This window comes from Camelus dromedarius, chromosome 13 (assembly GCF_036321535.1).
Source record: "Camelus dromedarius isolate mCamDro1 chromosome 13, mCamDro1.pat, whole genome shotgun sequence".
Classification (NCBI taxonomy): Eukaryota; Metazoa; Chordata; class Mammalia; order Artiodactyla; family Camelidae; genus Camelus; species Camelus dromedarius.
In genome coordinates this window covers 52,289,296-52,309,088 of record NC_087448.1, presented here as the reverse complement: position 1 = coordinate 52,309,088, position 19,793 = coordinate 52,289,296, and the positions used below count along the sequence as shown (strand labels likewise).

The 19,793-nt window shown below is 44.2% G+C and overlaps 1 long non-coding RNA gene across 1 annotated transcript; it reads left to right on the top strand.

Annotated features, from left to right (window-relative positions):
• The first annotated feature begins 332 nt into the window (after positions 1 to 332).
• Positions 333 to 5,598, top strand: LOC116157097 (uncharacterized). The gene is made up of 3 exons (XR_004141008.2): positions 333 to 519; positions 5,121 to 5,231; positions 5,368 to 5,598. It is a non-coding gene; the product is annotated as an uncharacterized LOC116157097 (long non-coding RNA).
• Positions 5,599 to 19,793: the final 14,195 nt, after the last annotated feature.

Sequence of the window (19,793 nt, the reverse complement as noted above, 5' to 3'; positions counted from 1 at the left end):
TTGCCATCCTCTACTGAATGCCTACCAGCCAAATCCGCATAAATCCGGGATTCACTAAATAAAACCACCGGAAACAAGGTCAAGTGACCGAGGCCAAGAGAACCATACAAGTGCCTTCCTATCCCTCCTGAGAGGCGAGCCAAACAGTGGTCCCAAGTGACAACATGGGACTCACGACTGGGCCGCGCCCCCCACCCCAGCACCGCCTGGGCTGAATCACACAGCAGAGAACAACAGGGCTATTTCTTAAGCGTCATTTGTCAAGTTGACATCCGTGCCTAGAGTTATTTAGGGCTTTCTAAAGACACTTCTTTCCCTCCCTGCCGCAGGAAACACCTGCATGGCTGTGGAGCTGCGGGTTTGCTCAATAGCACTTTGATATCCCTTAAGGCCGTCAATTACACTTCTGTCCCTGCCAGCGTGGACTTTGGCGGATACAAAGATAGGGAAGCTTAGAGAGGATGAAGAGGAAGAGGACGGTGAGCTCCCCTGGGATCTGAGGCCAGACACTGTCTGGAGGTAGGCTTCTTGCTGATTTCTGTGGGGAACCCTCCAGGCAGGACAGTCTGAGTCCTTGGCTGGCTGGACTTGGAACTTAACCGTGATACTCCCATGAGGGCAGGTCTCCCTCCTGGAGTGGATCTATGTTCTTTGTCAACTACTTAGAGAAAAAGCAGGCCTGTCAGATGAGGGAGACGTGAGTAAAACTGGTCTTCTGATTCAGGTACCTGACTTGAGGGAGAGGGAAATTGGAGAGGAATCAGAGGAGGAAAATATAAATAATTAGAAGACTTGGTGAATGGACCTCTGAAAGCAGTTAGGGGAATTAGAGTTGTTGAGTCTAGGGAAGGCAAGGGTGAACTAAGAACCAGCTCTGATTACAGGGAGAATAATTGTGCAGAGATTAGTGGTCATTTCCACTGGAAATATGATTTGGGTTAGTTGTGTTTAAATTGCTGCCTGAGGATTCTGTGCAGTGGGCGGTGGCCGGTCTGGGCTGTCGCATTGTTCTTATTCATGAGATGGTGGGTCTCCTTCCTTGGAGATGTGCGTGAATGAAAATGACATCCTCTCAGCTGGAACGGTTTAGGGAAAATCCGAATGGCCGTGGGCTCTTCCTTTCCGTTCACACTGCCCAGCATCCCAGCTCAGCCCTATGTTTGAATCAGTTTGACAGACTCTCAGCTGGTATCCAGGCATTCCATCTCTGCCTCCTCCAACCCATTTTGCATAGTGAGGTCCTACTTATCGTCCTTAAATTCACTTTGAGTGATGTCACTGTCTTGCTCAAAAAATATTGATACTTCATTCATTCATTCATTCAACACATATTGAGCACCTAAGTGTTGTGTCCCTATAATGTGCCTGACACTGTGCTAAGCTTTGTCCACACAGTGGTGCACAAAGTGCAGCAGGGCCTCTAGGAGGTCATTCAGTCTTCATGTCCTAGTCCTGGGATTTTTCAAGGCCCTCCCACAGCCTGGCTTTAACATTCCTGACTCTGTGCCCACTGTAAAACCTTCCCCTTTATCAGCCTAGTCCATCCGCCATGCTCTGCTCACTCTGGGCCTTGCTTCTTGCCATTACCGATGCATAGAATATCCTCATCCACAGCCCATGTTTCCTTCAAGGCTAACACAAGTTTCCCTTCCTGTAGGAGGGCTTCTGAGGCCATTTGGGCTTTGAGAATTCCAGCACCGCAGCCCCCACAGTGCTTGCTTGGTACTGCGTATTTTCTGCCTGAGTGCAGACTGCAGACTGGGCAGCTGCCATGCCTGCTATGACCTCTTCTGCCCTCACACACTGTGGACAAGACCCCAAGAGCTGTGACCACATGGACCTTCTCTCCCTTTCCAAAGCTCTGCTATGAGCAGTGAAGGTGGTTAGGGGGGTGGGGACAGCTCAGGTATTAGCAGATGCTCCCAGAGCATCTTGCATCATTAAGAAAAGGGCAAGTATACCGAACCTCTGAACTTAAAGGGAGAAACGCTTTTGCAATTGCTTAATACGATGACCTCATCTTACAGATGTGGAAACTGAGGACCAGAGAAACTTATTTACCCAAAGCCACAAGGTGAAGTCATAGTGGAGTCAAATCTGTTTTCCTTGTCCACTGAACTATCCTATCTCTATACAGTCCAGCAATTGGAATCCTAAAGAACCTATTATTTCAGGACACACATGAAAGAAACAGGAAATGCATTAGTTACTTATTATGACTGTAAGAAATAACCACAAATTTAGTGGCTTAGACAACACAAATTTATTGTCTTAATAGTTATGTGGGTCAGAAGTCTGACATGGGTCTAATGGGGCTAAAATCCAAGTGTTTGCAGGACTTCATTTCTTTTTGGAGGCTCCAAAGGAGAATCTGTTTTCTTGCCTTTTCCAGTTTTTAGAGGCAGCCTGCATTCTACAGATCATGGCCCCCTTCCTCCATCTTCCAAGCCAGGAATGGTGTGTTGAGTGCTTCTTGACTTGCATCACTCCCACCTCCTCTCTGGCCTCCCTCTTCTACTATTAAGGACCTCTGTGATTACAGTGGGCCCTGGTCATCTTCCTATCTCAAGGTCAGCTTAATAGCAACCTTAATTCCTCGTTGCTGTGTAACAACATATTCACATGTTCCCTGCATTAGGGGGTGAACATCTTTGTGTGTGGGGGGTGGTCCTTATTCTGTCTATCACAGGAAGCAAGTAGAGAAATGAGAACAAAGACCCACTCTCTCTCTTGCTTTCTTAATTTTTCTAATTCGCTGTGACCAGGGAAATATAGTTTGAAGATATTCTAGATCTCTGTATCCAACCTCAGGCTTCTCTTCTGAGCCATGATCTGGTTAATGTGGTCAAGACACAAAGGAAAGGAAAATGCCAACATTTATAGAAAACAAGCCTTCCAAATGCTGGCTAAAATAGGATGAGGGTGAAGGGAAGACCTATCTAGTTTCTGAGGGTCTGAGAATTTCCAGACTTCAAGGATGTGGGTTTAATTTACCAGAGGAGGGCATTTACATAAGACATCTATATGGAATCTCCAACTTCAAGGCCTGTTGGTCATTAAAATCAGTAAGTAAGACTAGTGAAAGAGAGGGAATGTCTGGGACAACTTAAGGAAGGAATCAACTAATTTCAGGTTGGGATGTTCTCACAGACTCCTGGTCTCTCAGAGTCTAAATAAAGGGCCTTAAGGGGTTCCTTGTCTGACCTCAACACTTAATGCAAGATCCTCTGTAAGACCTTTGACCATCCATCATCACTGTGCTTTGTGAACTTCTGGCCAGAGATAGAAAATCACCCAGATTCCTTTAGGTATTCTCCAGTTCTCTGAGTCTATGATTTTCTGTGACTCACAAATTTTATGTCTAATTAATTCTTGATGTTGGTGGGAAAGTCAGGCCACCTATCCCTCCTGATCTCTTCTCTGTCGGGACCGTGGGAGGTTGACTGCTGTTCTGTCTTCACATGGGGGGTCTGAGATCCCCTAGACCACATGTAGCATTTCATCTTCACTTACAGGTCTATGAAGATAGGGAGGAAGATCTGACAGTAAAGTCATCTGCCAGCAGACTTGGCTTCACAGAGCTCTCTTTTCCTCAGATCCCGTAGTGACTGCTGTGTGATCTCCTGAGCGCCCCTCCCCCACCCCTTTTGGTAACAGACCCTGTCTCCTGGTCACATGGGACACATGAGCCAGGAGAGCCAATCACAGATCTTACATACTTAAGTCATTGTGGCTGGGGCAATCAGCATCATCCCTCAGGGACTGTTTTCCAGTCCTTTGTTAGGGGACAGGGGTTAACTCCCATCTGCTCAGCTCATGAGCTGTGTGGAGGTGAGCTTTGCCCCCCCCCATGGCCAAGTCTCCACCTCGTGGTGGAGCTGCTCCGGGAAAAGGGCATCACGCAGGAGCAAAAAGAAGAGAGAGTGAGTGTTCTGAGGGTGTTTTCAGGTCCCTCCATCCAACCATTCTTTTTATGGTTTTGTTACATGAACAAATAAATTTCTTTTTTAGGTTTATAGTGCTCAAGATATGTTTCTGCCATCTGTAACCCATTAAGTCCTAAATAACTTAGGACCTTTCTCAGTTTCCCTATTTTCTACAGACTCTGAAAAGTAAACTAAAGATCAGTAAGTATTAGTCTCAGAGTCCAAGTTGTCCATGATGGTTTGGGGAAGAATCAGCAGAAAGAAAGGGTGGAAAATCATGCAGGTGAGAAAGAAAGGTTCTTATGTAGGAGGCCCAGTGAGACAGGACCCATGGGTGATTCACAGGGTCCTACTCTCTGTGCTCCTTTTGGATCTCAACTTGGTTAAAATAAATCATGGCCCCAAACTCACATAGATTCAGGCCAACCTTAGGGTCCCAAAGTGAGTGTTTTTCTACTTTGTGGATACAGTGCTATTTGTTCAGTGTAAATCAGAAACTTAAAGAGGACACAGTAGATTCACTGTTAAGCCCAAGGGGAAGGGGAGGAAAGTAAGAAAAGTAGTAGGAAAAGTAAGGAGAAAGAAACATCACTCCACCAACAAAATGCTGACTGAATATCTCCTATGAATGTAAGGCTGTGCTAGTTTCAACTTGTCATTTCAAAGCACCAAGCAGAAACCTTATTCGTGACAACAGACTCTAAGAGTTAGGTGTGTCTGGTGGAAGAAAAATGCATATCCAGGTAGGAACAGCAAGACAGCAGAGTAAATGGACAATTACTCACGAAGGCTGTTAAGGAAGGAAGGAGCAAGGATGAACAGACCCGTGTTTAAACTAGAAGTTAAGTTAAAACATATGGGGAATTTTTTTTTATATTCATTTGAAGCGTGGAACTGTCTATACAAAAAGGCTGTGGCGTCTCCCTCCAAGGGAGGCTGTTGGGAAGAGTTTAGTCTGCCTTATGGCTGCCTCACCAGCTTGATTACAGGTCTGCAACTCAGCCCATCACATCTGCTTTTCAGTATCACCATGGGGGAGGGCAATTTGTCCCTTTGGACTCTTAAACATAATTTGTCTAAGTCTTTTGCATTTTTTTCCCTGGCAGAGTTACTTTTTCATGTTTGTTTTATGAAGAAAGAGCTTTATATATATTATATGTGTGTGTATATATATATATATTTTTTTTTTTGCAGGAAACAGTTGAACAAAATGTACACAACGGTGTCCAAACTTCTTAAGTGCTCCCAGATTTGGAAATAATGTTTATTTATGGAGCTTTCAGAAAGTCCAGATGGATCTGAAAGGTCAGGAGATACCTGAACTTTTGACTCTGCCCTTCAGCTCACACACTGTTCTGTGCATTGTTTTACCTCCAACATGGGAAAACGAGGAACCATTCTTTGGCCGTATCTTGCTCACAGAGCCTTTCCCCTCCTGCAGACTGTGCCACCACCCGCAAGCTTGAAAACACCGCAGGAAGCCATCCCGGCATTGTGAGCAGACTAATCGCCACGTACCACTCGGTTTCCTTCCTGGACTGCGTCACAGGCCGTAGCCCTGTGGTTCCCACATTGTTCCTGTCATCATCCCAAGAAGCATAACTCTTGATCCTGAGTCTGGGCGGGACAGCCTGTCTCAGCACGAGCGCTTATGTAAGTGGCTGTGGGGCGAGCTGGCAATAAACAAACATTTTTCCAGCCATTGTTTTCTGTGCTGTCTTGAAACTTTCTTCCCCTCTCTGGGGCTGCTGCTGCTCTCCTGTCCCAGGATGGCAGATTCCCAGCTTAGAAATGTCTTGTGCTGCATTTCTAGATTCTGAAATCAGAACAGAGTGAACCACAGTGTTCAAAGAAATTACTGAGCATGGGGGCATTTAGATGGGGTTCTCTGCAAGGGGATTTGAGGCAGCAGTTCAGAAAGCTTGTCCACTCATCTGTGCGGCTGGTAACTGTTGGTAAATTACACGGTCCTTCAGGGCCACGGATGGGAAACCAGAAGATGACAGGAACTAACCTGGGAGTGGAGAAGTTATTTCATGGCTACCAAGTCCTGTCTTCCAGTGTCAAAGTCAGGGTCACTGCATGAACAGAGTCCACACATATGAGAAAGTGGGACTATTTGCAGGATCCATTTTTCCTTGGACCACTCCATCTTAGAAACTCAAAGGAGGGACAATTTCCAATAGCTTCCTTAAAACACTGTGTCTAACTCCCATTACTGAATTTCCTGGAAATCCTACCCAAGTAGGCAGATTCTGGGAGTATCTTCTTGGGATGTTCCTGGTTCACTGGGGGGCATCACTGGGCTTCCTGTGGTGGACACGATATCACCTGTGGAGCTGCCTGGCTTCAGCTGCCTGTCTGAAGAAGTCACTCCCTTCCCCCTTCTCCCCTGGGAGGCCCCAGGCAAAATGACCATGCTCCCACTTTCCCAGAGGTGGTCAGCTGCTCTGGGGGCACTCCCTGTGCTGAAAGCCAGGCTGAATTCTTTGTCTCTTTGAGTAACTCAAATCATCTCACGATGACTTATTAAGTGCATTTGTTATTCTTTGGGGAGGGGGGGTGGTTGCAGAGGAGGGAGGCATACCTGAAACTGAAAGAGTGTCTTTCAGTTTTCCTTGAGTCTACTGAGACCCTTGCGTGAGGACTCACTGCCTGTAGCCCGGACACATCGCTACACACTCGAGGAGCCTCCGCTCTGCTCGTTGGCCAGGCTGGCTCTGTGGCTGTATTCATCCCACCTGCTCACCCCTGTCTCCATAACATGCATAGAACAAGGACAGGGATCCATGGAAAGGAAATGGCTCACCCAACACCACTTGGCTAGTCCTTGGTCACAAGGAGCTAAGATCGTTACATAATTTTGGGGGCCCAGTGCAAAATAAAAACATGGAGCCTCTTTTTGAAAAATGACTGAGAACTTCAGCAAAGCCTTGAACCAAGCAGAGGCTCTATACAATTACACAGGTCACACACCCACAGGGCCTGGGTACCTTTAATTTGAAGTCTCCAGTTTTCCGAGGGTAGTGACTGGAAGAGGTAAGTACTTTCAGGGTCAAGTAAGAAAGTCCATGAGAGAAGTAAGAGAGACTGCAGCTGGCTGCTTCTCACAGGGTACTCTGAGCGAGGAGAGCCTCCCGGGGACACCATGAATAAGAGGAACCATTCTAAGTACTTCCGCATGTTAAATCATTTCATATACATACATACATATAAATAATTTACATCTATTACCTCATGAACCCTCACAGCAACCATACAAAGCAAGTACTATTATTTTCTCCTGCTTTACAGATGAGGAAACTGAGGTACAACAGAATTTGAGAAAACATCGAGAGTTTGGTTCTCGGCTTTCTGATACACAACCACTGTTTTTCAAGTCTACCTTGGAGTTCACTGGGGGGGCTGAATCATGCCAAACTCATGGATAATTGATTTCTATGTAGCAAAACATTTATTTCCCTACAGTGATAGGCACTACCATTCCAGTAACTGAAATATTTATATCCATGATCCAAGGCACCCTTTGGGTATTAAGGTACCTGAGGTGACTGAAGTCAGAATCAGAAGGTTTCTCAGTGAGCACAGAATCAAAACAAAGCTAACTGCAAAATCTCAAGGGAGATGGCAAGCAGATTAACGCAGAATCTGGGAAATCACTGTCTTTGCACTTAATGCACTTATTCCTGGTGGATGGGGTGCCCTGTCTTCTGAGCACGGGGCCTCTGTCCCATGCATGGAGTCACCCCCATCGCCTCATGCCAGGCCAGTTACATGACCACCAAGGGGGTTGTCCCTTTCTTTACATTGTTACATTCAGTTCTGGGATTCGACCCTAAACATCATGGTCCCAGCAGTAGCTTATTTACAAACCAACACTGAGGATGCCGAATCCACAGAAGGTCTGTTGACTTCTTCCAGTTTCCATTTCAGAGGACAAACTGAACCTGGGCCTCTCTGTGCTGCCTAAACGTAGCATATAGGTAGTTCCAAAGACACACAGAATGTTAACGTGTTAAAATGAGATTATGTTGGTTTCATCGTGAATGTAGAATAAAGATGCCAGGCTGGCCCCTTGGAAGTAAATTAACTCCCTAAAAGCTCCTATCTGAGTGGCACTGAATAATTAAACATCAAAACTACTCTTGGATAGGTTTCAAGTGGGACTGAGGAAGTAGTTGTAAAGTAAATGACTTGCATCATCAGGGAATTAGTTTTTTGTTTTGTTTTGTTTGTAAACCTCTATTTGAGAGTTGTCTTCTCCCTGCCAAAAGTCAGGGTGATTCATAAAACCATCTTCTGATGTACAAAGAAACTGCTGGAGGTGATTCTGAAGGGCATCTTCTGGGAGCCAATTTTGAGTAGCATGATTGGATTGTAAAGATGATGATGATGATGGTGGTGGTGATGAGAACTTACATTAAAAATATTTTTACTACATAGGTGGCAAGAATTGTGCTAACTGAAGACAAATAATTATTTTTTTTAACAACCCTGTAAGATTATTCTCATTTTACTGACAGAAAATGGATTCTGGATAAGCAATGGTGATACAGATAAAGGTGATTATTCTTAAACTCTGAACCAAAAGCATTAAGAATTGGCTACATCTGGAAACTTGTCTTAGATGGGAAGGATGGTTCCAGGCAGATCAGCAGGGGCTGGATACTGATGGGACACATGGGGAAGGTCCTGAGACCACAACTAGCCAAGCGATGAAGCTGGAAGAGGGTCTTAAAAGGACTAGGGCAGAAAAAGAACCAGGGCTTGTATTTCTTCGGGTTAGGGCCACCTGGATAAAGTTCTTCTGAGATCCCTTACTGAGATGTGTTCAAAGAGACCACCAGAACCATTGACTTCCTGGTTAGGTGTGAATAGTAATTGTAACTGATTATTTATGTGTTCATTTGTGCTCGATTAACTGTGAATAGACTGGTTGGATGTCATTCCATGGTGTGGATTTTGTCTTTCTTTCCTAAATCTCTTTTGCCCCTTTTGAAACTCCAGTTAACAGAGTCCTTCTAACACTGTGAGAAGCAGAAGCCAGCTGAGGAGTACAGAGTCACTTAGTCTTCTCCTTCTCCTCGGGAGGTGGCTTAATCATACCCATTTGTAAGAGAGGAAATGGTGGCTTGGAGGTACTCAGCAATTTTCACAGCTAGGTAATTCACAGGCAAGTGGTTCAGAACTGGGCCTCCGATCTCTCAGGCTCTTTCCCCTCTGTTGGGGAATCAGGCAAACAGCAATCCTCAGATAAGAGCAATATTCCTGTCTTCGGTGTGGCTCCCACTGCCCTGTCTGCAGCTGCGCCCGGGGTCTAAGCTCAGGTACATGTTCACCTTCAGCTCATTGCTTTGCGAACTCAAAGCTTGTAGGTGTGCTGACCGATAAAAGCAAGAATACGACTGTGATTTTCTTACCTACTTATTAATGTTCAAATCAGCTCTTTGAAGGCAAAGTCAAGATATAATAATAATAATTGTTTATAGCTAAAGCAGGGAATCAAATAGCACTTCTATAGCATCTACTATGTGGCAGCTAGTTACTGGTGTGTTCTGTGAATTCAGTTTGCCCTATGTCTTCAAAAACCAGTTTCAGTGTGTGTGTGTGTGTGTGTGTGTGTGTGTGTGTGTGTGTGTGTGTGTGTGAAAGAAGGTTACAATTTCAGTTTTCTCCTGCTCCAGTCTTTGAACTTCTCAGAATTGATTTTAACAGAGCTGGACCCAAGTAGAATCTGATTCTTACTTGTGGTTCCAAAAATGGTCCCACTCTAAAGGCTGCCTCTTTGGCAAAGGGAGGAGGATACAAAGGTCTGAGGCCCACCCTAGATTTCCCCAGGCCTGACCTCTCTGAGGGTGTTTCTCAGAATCTGTAATTCCTTCTTTCCTTCCTGTTTTTTTTTTCTTCCTCCCCTGCCACCAAAGTCTTTCTTTTCATCCTGAAGAGCCATGTGCTGATTAACTTGTACACCAACACCTGCACCCTCCTCTGGCTCCCAGAGGCAAGGCCCCCAGCCTCTTGGGGTCCTTCTATGCTTTGCTTCCCTGCACGCTGGGAGGGTGGAGACTGCTCCACCTCCTGGTGCCCACACAGCCATGAGAAACACATGTGTGCAGTCAGGGGGAGGATTTGGCTCCCAGGGCCCAAAGACACTCAAAACCAAGCTCTGTGCAGGAATTCCCCTCATAAATCTCGGCTCCAACTACAAATTATTTAGACTATCCAATTTCACTTCCTTCTCCTCTCCCATCAGAGTCAAAGGATTTTAGACTTAAGAGAAACACTGGGTCTGAATTAAGCCGAGTCATTAACTTGATCATTGTCAAGTCTCAGGTTTCACAGGGGAAGACCAGGAATGGGGTGAAGGAGGGGCAGGGGGTCCCCAAGGCAGGGGCTCAGAAGGTTTCTACATATGGAAAGTCATCTGGGAAGCCAAACTTGCTATGGACTGTATAATACTGAAGATGGCACAGCCGAAATGAAACACAGAACAAAAGGCTAGCCCACCTCACTGTGACGTTTTTGCCCTTAATAATGGTCCTGGGTGGTACTGTCCCCCAGCTCCGGAAGTCTGAAACAGGAAATAAACAAGATTCCAGGGGCTCCAGCACGACCATAATGACAGCTTCGGAGAGCAGCTGCAGACCACCACTTTCTGTGATCGGGCCTCTGTCCCTCCCTTGTGTCAAGGGTGCTGTTTGATCCCTACACCCAGTTCAAGTACCTGCTTGCAGGCTTCCCTGGCTCAGCACACAAACAATACATGGCAAAGGAAAACACCGGCAGCACGTTCCAAGGCAGGCCTGAGGCAGGGGTTTCCCAGAATTTGTTATGAGAAGCAACCTGCTCTTCCCACCAGGTCGGGAGGGACCAGGAACCAGGTGGAACAGCCATGAGTCAGGCCTAGAGAATCTCAGTTTCAACACCCACTCTGCAAGAGGCTGTTTAATTATATGTGTTACCTTGGATGGAAAGGTCACCCACTCTGCAGTAAATGATTAATTGCTGGCTGCCTCACATACTCTTCCGAATCGAATTCCTTTACATTCTGGTTAATTTTTGTAAGAAAACCCGGATGTGCTTCGTTTTGTTTAATGGGATGGTAACCACAGTCGATGGTCAGTGGGTGAGCTGACTCCCTTTGATGAATCGTTTATGAACAGCTCTGGGTAGGACTGAAGGGTACAGGTGGGGCATGGTACTCAATTTGTAGTTCAAATTCTGGTGTAAATTGCCCCCCCCCCAAGTCAAAGGTTCACTCAATGGGTGGAAACCAGCTGAATAATCACTGTGGTCTAAGCAGGGCAGGAAGGAAGGATGCGGGTTTCTAGAGAGAACATGCACTCACACCAGATCATGACTGCACGCAGGGTCCCCAAGCTCCCAAATTGCTGTCCTCGGCCCTTGGAGTGATGGACCCAGGAAGATCAAGGGGTCCCCTCTTCAGACCTGTCAGCACTTTTCTTGGGAAGACGCCGTGGTCAAGTCATGTATAACACCTGTCCTGCTTGCTGACTTTCCTTCTTGTGACGGTGTCAGAGGGGCAAGGAGAGTTATGGAACTGGATCTATAACTCACCATCACAACTCATCCCTTCATTTCCCTCAACAGCATAGCTGTCAAGAGTCTTAATTTGTTAGAGATTATTTTTAGGAGATATGAGGAGAGTGGGGGGGTTGGTAGCTGTAGGGAGTGTCAGATGTGTTCTAATCATTTCTTCACCTCTGTTCCTGCCTTTTTTCTACACTGGACTCATTTAATGTCTACAGCAAGCTCCAGAATAAGCGGAAACGCATCACCCGTACCTGTACCTAGAAGCTGACCTGATATTCTGGGGCCTGAAGCTTAGCAACCGTGGGGACTCATTTAAGAAAATTGAGTATTTACTCAGAATTATGATGGAATTACAAATAAATTAACAAATTTTAAAGTACTGAGAAATACCACAAACATTCACAAAAATCCAGAAAAATCTCACACTGTTTTTATTAACTAACTGCCTGACAGACCTCAATAATTCGCCACACTTTTTTGGCTACATACTCTGATCATCTCTTCACATGACAACAGTTTTATAGAAAAAAAAGAGAAGGATAATTCAGTCTTTCCTTTAACATGTTTGATCCAAAACTCTTTTTTAATTTTAAACTAAATAGTCGGAATGTGTAAACAATCGACTCACACAGGCACACACTTGCTATTTATAGTACTACTAGAAGTTTGTGCCCTACAGGCACTGCGAGGACTTCCTTGTTGACCAGACGTCCATGAGAATTGGAATCTCTGCTTACAATTTCACATGTGTGATGGTTGGAGGAATTGCCACAGACCAGCTTAGCTTCTGCCTCCATAATCTCAAACCTCAGTGATCTTCTAGTTCCTACGTATTCACAGGCGAGATTCTGCACAACACATTTGTATCACAGTCTGACATCTGGCTACGTGCCCTCATATTGCAATGACAGAGCACTGGCACAATGGTTCTAGGAGTATTTCTAGAAGAAACTCCTACCCCACAATAAATAGCAATACCTTAACGATTATACATGGCAATGATGGAACCATATAAATATATCCCATTAAACCTAAACCAAATGTGTCTACAACTCACCTTTACCTCAGTGGAAGTCCCAAGTGCTGTGGCCACTCCAAGTCAACCCCGACAAGGGCGAGTGTGGTGAAGGGGAAGCCACAGAAGAGCCCTGACTCATTTCAGTTATTTTACTTTTGGCAAATTTGACAGAACTCATGTGACCTTGAGCCCTATAGCTTAATCTTCATTAACAACACAATCTGCCTTTGCTTGTATCCATTTTAAAGCCCAGTTCAGTATTCAATAAATAGCTTTAATTGAAGAAATGGAGAAATTAATCTGGAAAAGACAGTGAAGAATGATGAAAGAGGACATCAAAGGTGGGGCTGCTTCCAGCCATGTTTGTGCCAAGCAGCATCTGAGCTTGACCCGGACCTGTCCAGGGAAGCAGCCAGGTGGCCAGCCTGGGATGCTCCAGGAAACTTCCAGCGATGCTCTAGGCTGGGGATGTGGCTTTTGGACCACAACATTTTCCAAAAGGATAGAGTAGTCCTGGCTGTTAGTGAAGGTGAGAAGACAGCTTGAATATGCCAGAGAAAAAGGGAACAGAGGTTAGGAATGGAATTGGGAGGGAAGGACAAAAAAATAATAATGATAAAAGAATTTTCCTCATTAGGCCTCCAACTTTCCCCCAGCAGTGTCAATCCTCCGGGTAGCCTGGAAGGAGAGTATGTCAGAGGTCACTTATGGGTACATAAAGGCTTCTGAGCTGACCCACCAATGGCAATGGTCTGCTGGCCCTGGGGGGAAATCTGCAAAGTCTGAGGATTTCCCTGTCTGTGTTTCTAGAAGGCTTTTGAGGTTAGCTCCTTTTCTGGATAAGAAAACAGTTTTATGGGGGAGGGAGTGTGATCTGTGAGACTCACTTGTGAAACTAACGAGATCTATGTCAGAGCTGGAGCAAGACCTGACAGTCTCCATCTCCTAGTCTCCTAGGTCCCCAGTATCCTCCTGCTCATTCGCTGGTTCATAGTGTGCAGACTATGGACTGATAGCTCCTACATGCCAGGTACTCTTCTAGAACTGGGGATACAGTGGTGGACAAGACTGGTAAAGCCCTTGCCCAACCTCGTGGGGCTTCCATTCTAGTGGGGGGAAAACCAGTATGTAAGCCAATGAACAGTATCTAACAGGTCCGGCAGTAGTAAGTACTCTGGAGAGAACGGAACAGAGGATGGGATACGGGTTTGGAGAGGAGTGTGGGTGAGGGGGAGGTAACAGCAATTTCAGGAGGCTGCTCACTTTTGAAGAGATGACACCTGGGACTGGAACGGTGAGAAGGAGGCAAGCAGGCAAGCATCTGGGAAGAGGGTTCCAAAGGGAAAGGGAACACCAAACGTGAAGGCCCCCGAGACCAAAAGGAGTTGGCACATTAGAGGCACAGAACGTACACCAGTGTGTCTGCAGTGAAGAGGCGGAGGAAGGCAGGGGTGAGATTAGAGAGAAATGGCCTAGATGCTGATGAACTTTGTCCCCTATGGTGAAGATTATGGACTTGGACAAATTAGTCTATCCATTCAGACAAAAAGACTCCCCTTTCACAATACTACCCTATGAACCTAGAGGGTATGTAGAAATAGACTATGGCAAATGTAAAGGCCATCAAACCAGTGCCAGGAACAGGCTCAGGGAACTATGAGAGTGGCGAAAGGGGCCTGCAGACCCCAGAGGAACAATGGTGGGGGAGTAAATGGGTTTCATGTGACCTCGCTAGGGCATGCTTCAAGGTACCCAAGAGAGCGAGCTGGCACCAGATGTGCGGAAATTATTTTCTTCATAGTTGAACAAGACCACTTTGAGTACACAGGCTGCAGTGGGATAAGAGGAGTAGCAGAGAGGCCAATTAAAAGAAGATTTCTGTGGTAGTTCAGGCCCACGGTAATGTTACCAAGTCCAAGCTTGTACTGCTTGTGACACGATAGGCCAATAAATCAAGAGATGAGTTGTTGGGGGCAAGGAATGGTGACATTATTTGGAAAGCCAGCAGACTGAGAAGATGGTGAGCCAGTGTCCCAAAGAACCATCTTCCCCAAGTTAGAATTCAGGCTTTTTTTATACTAAAAGGGGAGGAGGTGAGGCTGGGTGTTGCAAACTTCTTGGTGCTGGGATCCTTTGTTCTTGCAGCTGTAGGTCTGTTCACAATGTCCCTATTAACTTCCAACGAGATAAATGTTTTTCTTTCTTCTGCAACTTTTAATCTCTATGTGAATGGAAAAGTGTGATACCTTTAAAGGTCAGAGCCTTGAGAATGGGCTGTCCTGTATACTTCAGGCTATAGGCAACGTTCTTTTATAAAAGGTGCAGAGCGAGCATGACTAAGCACAGGCAACAGAGCTCAGAGTTAGAGCTAAAGGACTAGATTCAACATGGAGTCAAGTTTTGTTCTTCTCCATTATAGTAATACTTGCAAGCACATATCTTGGAGGTACAGCTGAGAAGACTTGCTAAACAATTGGATGAAGGTATAGGAAAGTGAGGAGGAAGGTGTCATCAACTGCTGAAAAAAGGAAAGATGAGAGAGAGAGAGAGAGAGAGAGAGAGAGAGAGAGAGAATTTTAGTAAGAGAATCGAGTTCTATCTGGCTATGCTGTGTTTGTGATACCTAACGATACATTGATTAGGACATTGAACAGAAGACCTGGAGCCCAAGGTGAAGGTAGGGGCTGGATTTATGTATTATTGGCTTTATTGGCCCCTGTTGATTCTTCAACAATGTTGTGAATAGCCAAGCAAATGTACATTTTAAATCTTGCCATTGCCACCTGTGACAAGTTGACAATTATTCATCAAAAATGAACAAAGAAGAGTTGTTGGATGAAGCTGCCCACCAGGACTCATTTCCTTGCCCCTCTTACATTTAGGTGGAAATTATGTGTCTAATGTTTCCAGGTCAAGGCATTTACAGAGTAGTTGTATCTTACCAATTCTTTCTCTTGCCTGTTTAGCTGGCAGGGTACGGAAGATAATGTGTCCCTTGGGAAGTATTTTTCAACCTTGGCACTATTGGCATTTTGTGCCAGAAAATGCTATGCTACAGGAACTGTCCTGTGCACTGTAGGATGTTTAGCAGCATTCCTGGCCTCTACCCGCTGGATGTCAGTAGTATTCCCCCCAGTAGTCAAAAATATCTCCAGGCATTGCCAGGTGTCTTCCAGGGGACAAAATCACTTCTAGTTGAAACCCACTACCCTCGGGGATGGTGAAGCCACAAAAAGAAAGAGGCCTAAGTCTCTGAATCTCGGTATGGAGAATCACCTACTGACTAGGAAAACCCACATTTTACTGTCCCGAGAGTAATAGATAAATGTTTATTGGGTTAAGCCACTGATGTACAGGTAGGGGCTTATTTGGCATAGCAACTGCCACTCCAACCAGTCCAGCACTATAATAATGCCATAGCACCAAATAAAAACAAAAACAGCTAAAAACCACAACCTTTTTGTCTCTTCAATGCCACTAATTAGTGGTATGATTCTACATAAACCATGCAACTTCTCTGAGCCTTAGTTTTTTTCTCATCTGAAAATAAGGTGATGTTGGACTAGACACGTGCCTTTCAAATATTTAAGACAGACTCACAGGCAAAAATACATTGTGATCCAGGACACACATAAGAGTTTCACAGAGCAAAACTTACCGTTACCGTGAGCAAGTAACTTTAATATCATTCGAGTACTGTACCATCTTTAAAGTTATGGGTATAAAAAATTTATAAGAAAATGGGAAAATGATGATTTTTTTGTGCTGAAAAGTAAGAAGTTTTAACTGAGCTCTTTCCCATGGCCAGTACCCTGAGCGCTATGCATAAAAACCCATTTTTGCATAGAAATGTTGTTTTTCTAATAGAAAGGAAACCTAATACTGCATTTCAAATCCAAAGAAAACCCAGGCTTTGGCCTCCACAGTGCTTCTGACAGACTGTATAACCTATAAAAGTGGTGTGAGGAAAGTATGTTGCTTCCCCCAGGAATTCTGGTGGGAGAGAGAATGACATTATTTGTACTACTTTCCAAGGACCAGTCCTATATAAATATAAGGTGTTATTCTCTCTGCCTTTCATAACTAGAAAGAAAAAATATTATGAAACTTTTTATTTTAAAAAACACAACTTTAAACCCTGAGTAATTGCTACCATAGACATTCGTTAGAGAGTGGAAGTCAAACTTAAAGGGCAACAACTTATTTTTCCTGTCTCAAACTCTTTTCCTTGATTGAAAAAATTCTATTCTAAATCTACAGACTACAGCTGCAGCGGAAGTGAAGGAACCAGTCTCCGTTGAGATGTCTGCCTTTCTGGAGACTTCAATGGAAAGCTTTATGAAAAGTATGATACAACAGAGTTCATGAGAAGGTGGAAGTGCAGACTTGAAGACTCCACTTCTTCTTAGAGAGCCTCACCATTCCTTCCTTTGCAACATAGTCTAGTCGGGCTATTCATTACTTTGCCAGTTGGTTCCAGAAGTTGGTCAACTGTTTTGATGTCTCTCCAGGGAGTTCTCTTTTGTTGCTCACAGCACAGATACTTCCTAAGATTGCAGTTTCTTGGACTTCAATTACCTGTGATGTCTCCTTTGGAAAGGTTAAAACAAGTATCAAGGGCACCATTTTCTTGCTTTTTCTACCATGGCACATTAGTGTTTCATGCCTCAGTAGGTAAGGAGAGAAGTTATGGAAGGCGAAAGAGGGAGATTTTAATCAGATTTAAGGCAAAGGTAGGGTTGGATACCAATGGAGAGTTTGCATAGTGAGATGTTTCTTATTTCAGAAAGACGTTAGAATGGAACATTGTCACTATCAACCATCCTAAAACTCTCTAGCCTTCAAATTCCTGGGCACTCTTGTTAGTAATAATAATTATGAAGTTTCTAATGAGAATAGTAACTGTCATAAACATTTAGTGATTTTTATAACTAAGGGCTGGATACTGTACCAAGCACTTTATGTGCATTATTTCATTTAATCCTCACAATAACCCAAGAGGTAAATTCCATTATTATACCAGTTTTACTTAAGGAGGGTTAGTAAGTTGCCCAAATACCAAAGCTTGACCCTGTGAGGATCTGAACTTGAATCAGTTAGAATCCAAAGTTCATGCTCTCAGGCTTTAAGCTATATTGCCTTCCTGATGCCCATAACATGTCCCCATTGAAAGTAACTATGAATTTTAGAGTAGATTTCACAGGTACTCAATGCTAATGCACCACTAATTGTGATGGCATCCTCTTCTGTTGACACCATTATCTTCTATAAGAAATAATGCTTTCTCCAAAATCCTAATGTACTAGATCTAAGGCACCGTGAAAACATTGTTTTGCTTCTTTCAAATTTGCTAGTTTATAATATTCCCTAAGCGATCATCTACAATCCCTCTTTCCCTCTTTCTTCTGGAAATAAATCCACTTTCTATAACCATGTGGCACTTGGCTATGTGACCTGGTCAGGTGACTGTGATTGATCCAGACTTGGGCAGGTGATTCAGGTGGGCCAATTGGAGTCCTTCCCTGAGACCTTTCCATTGGAGGTGGTAAGAAGACTATTACATGAACCAACATATCACATTTTGGGGGGTTTTATTTCATGTTGAGTTTCTGAACGAGTCTTGATTAATATAACTTACCCCCAACTCTTTCCAACTCTTTCCAATTTTTGTTTTATTTTAGGCCCCAATACACTTTAGCTATAGAAAAATTCAGTTTTATACCAATAAAAACCAAGAAATTTGTTTGAGGATAAATGAAAAATGAGATGAAGATGGGGAATGTGTACTGACAGGGATACATCCTCATTGGAAGTGTTCGAGGACACAGTGCCAAAGGAAGTTATAATATTTCCTCTCAAAATATTTGTTTAAATATGGTAAGAAATTTTCACAAGGAGGAGGTGCTAGGGAAGATGCTGTCCTGCCTAAATGTAGGAGAGTCCTGAGATTTTCTGGATCTAATCTTTACTGTTTTACGCCAAGTATGAAGACTCATCATACTTTAGGCTTTATAAAATATTTCACTTCTGGCTGCTTCTGTTTGCATATATTTTCTATATTCTATATATGCATGCTTTTTCAGTGGAACCTTTCTCCACTGTGTACATCTTTTTTTCCCTCCCCTAGGGACACAGAAGAAAAAAATCAGCTTGTTTTTCTATCTAAATGGAGGTTTGTGCTAAACACAAAAATCTAGCTACAAGTAAATTATGCTCTGATCTTGAAGGATAAAATAAACACAAAGCCATGCAGAGCTAGGTTTTGCCAGAGCCAAATGGAACATGACGTTCAGAAGTTTCCAATTGAGTTCCAAAATTAGAATAAATCTTGGCAAAATGCATACTCATGTTCCATTAGGAATTTTATCATTTGAACTCAGTGCTGGCTACTCCACGCCTTCCTCATTCCAGTAGCTCCCAGGAGGCCTGAGGACCTGACTTCATGTCTTCTAGAGCTGCCCTCGGCCTGCTGGTTTTAACTTTGCCTCAGTTAGGATAGAAATAGAGAATCAAAAAACCCAACCAGTGATCTAAGCCTTGAACACTCATTTCTAGACCCATTTCTCCCAGAAAGCCCAGCTAGTGTGGTTGAGTTTATGCACTGAGTACTCATCTTACTTGGTTTTATAAGGGGTAGCCCTCTCGGAAGCACTTGGCGGTAGGTGCTGGATCTAAGCCTTTTGGCTGTGCAGTAAACTCTGGCTTACTATGAAAGTCTCTCTGCATTATACATTCTGTGAGAGGTGGTTCATCTCTAGAGTGGAAGCCTTTTTGGATAGACAGTCTGGTTCAAGTGTGAGAGTGTGGGAGTTCCCATCAGGAAGTTCTTAATTAAAGACAACCATATGGTTGCCAATTGGTGTCAGGCAAGGTTAAATACTTGCTGAGTTACCTTCCAGGAGCCAGGATGCCAAGCTTCATCACCAAAATGGACTTGAGGCTCCTTCTTCTTTTGTTCATGGAGCCTCTCGGCATAAAACTTCATCTTATCTCTCACTACTAATCAGTCAGTGTAGCACTTTTGTCAGCCAGTGTCCTCTTAGCCCCTTAACGTGTTGTGTACATTGAAAGCTCAAGATTTCGCTCATTCCAGTTTCCCTCTTGGATTGCTTCCCTCCACTTGACTCTACAAATGCCATTCATCCCCCAAGCCCATCTCAAATCTTCTTACATCCTGTGTGAGGCATCCCTGCCACCAATTTTAGCCCACTTTGGTTGTTTGCCTCTCTAGTTTCTCATTGTCAACATCATATAATTACTAATTAATTAATACTCAGCCTTTGATTTTTCTGTAA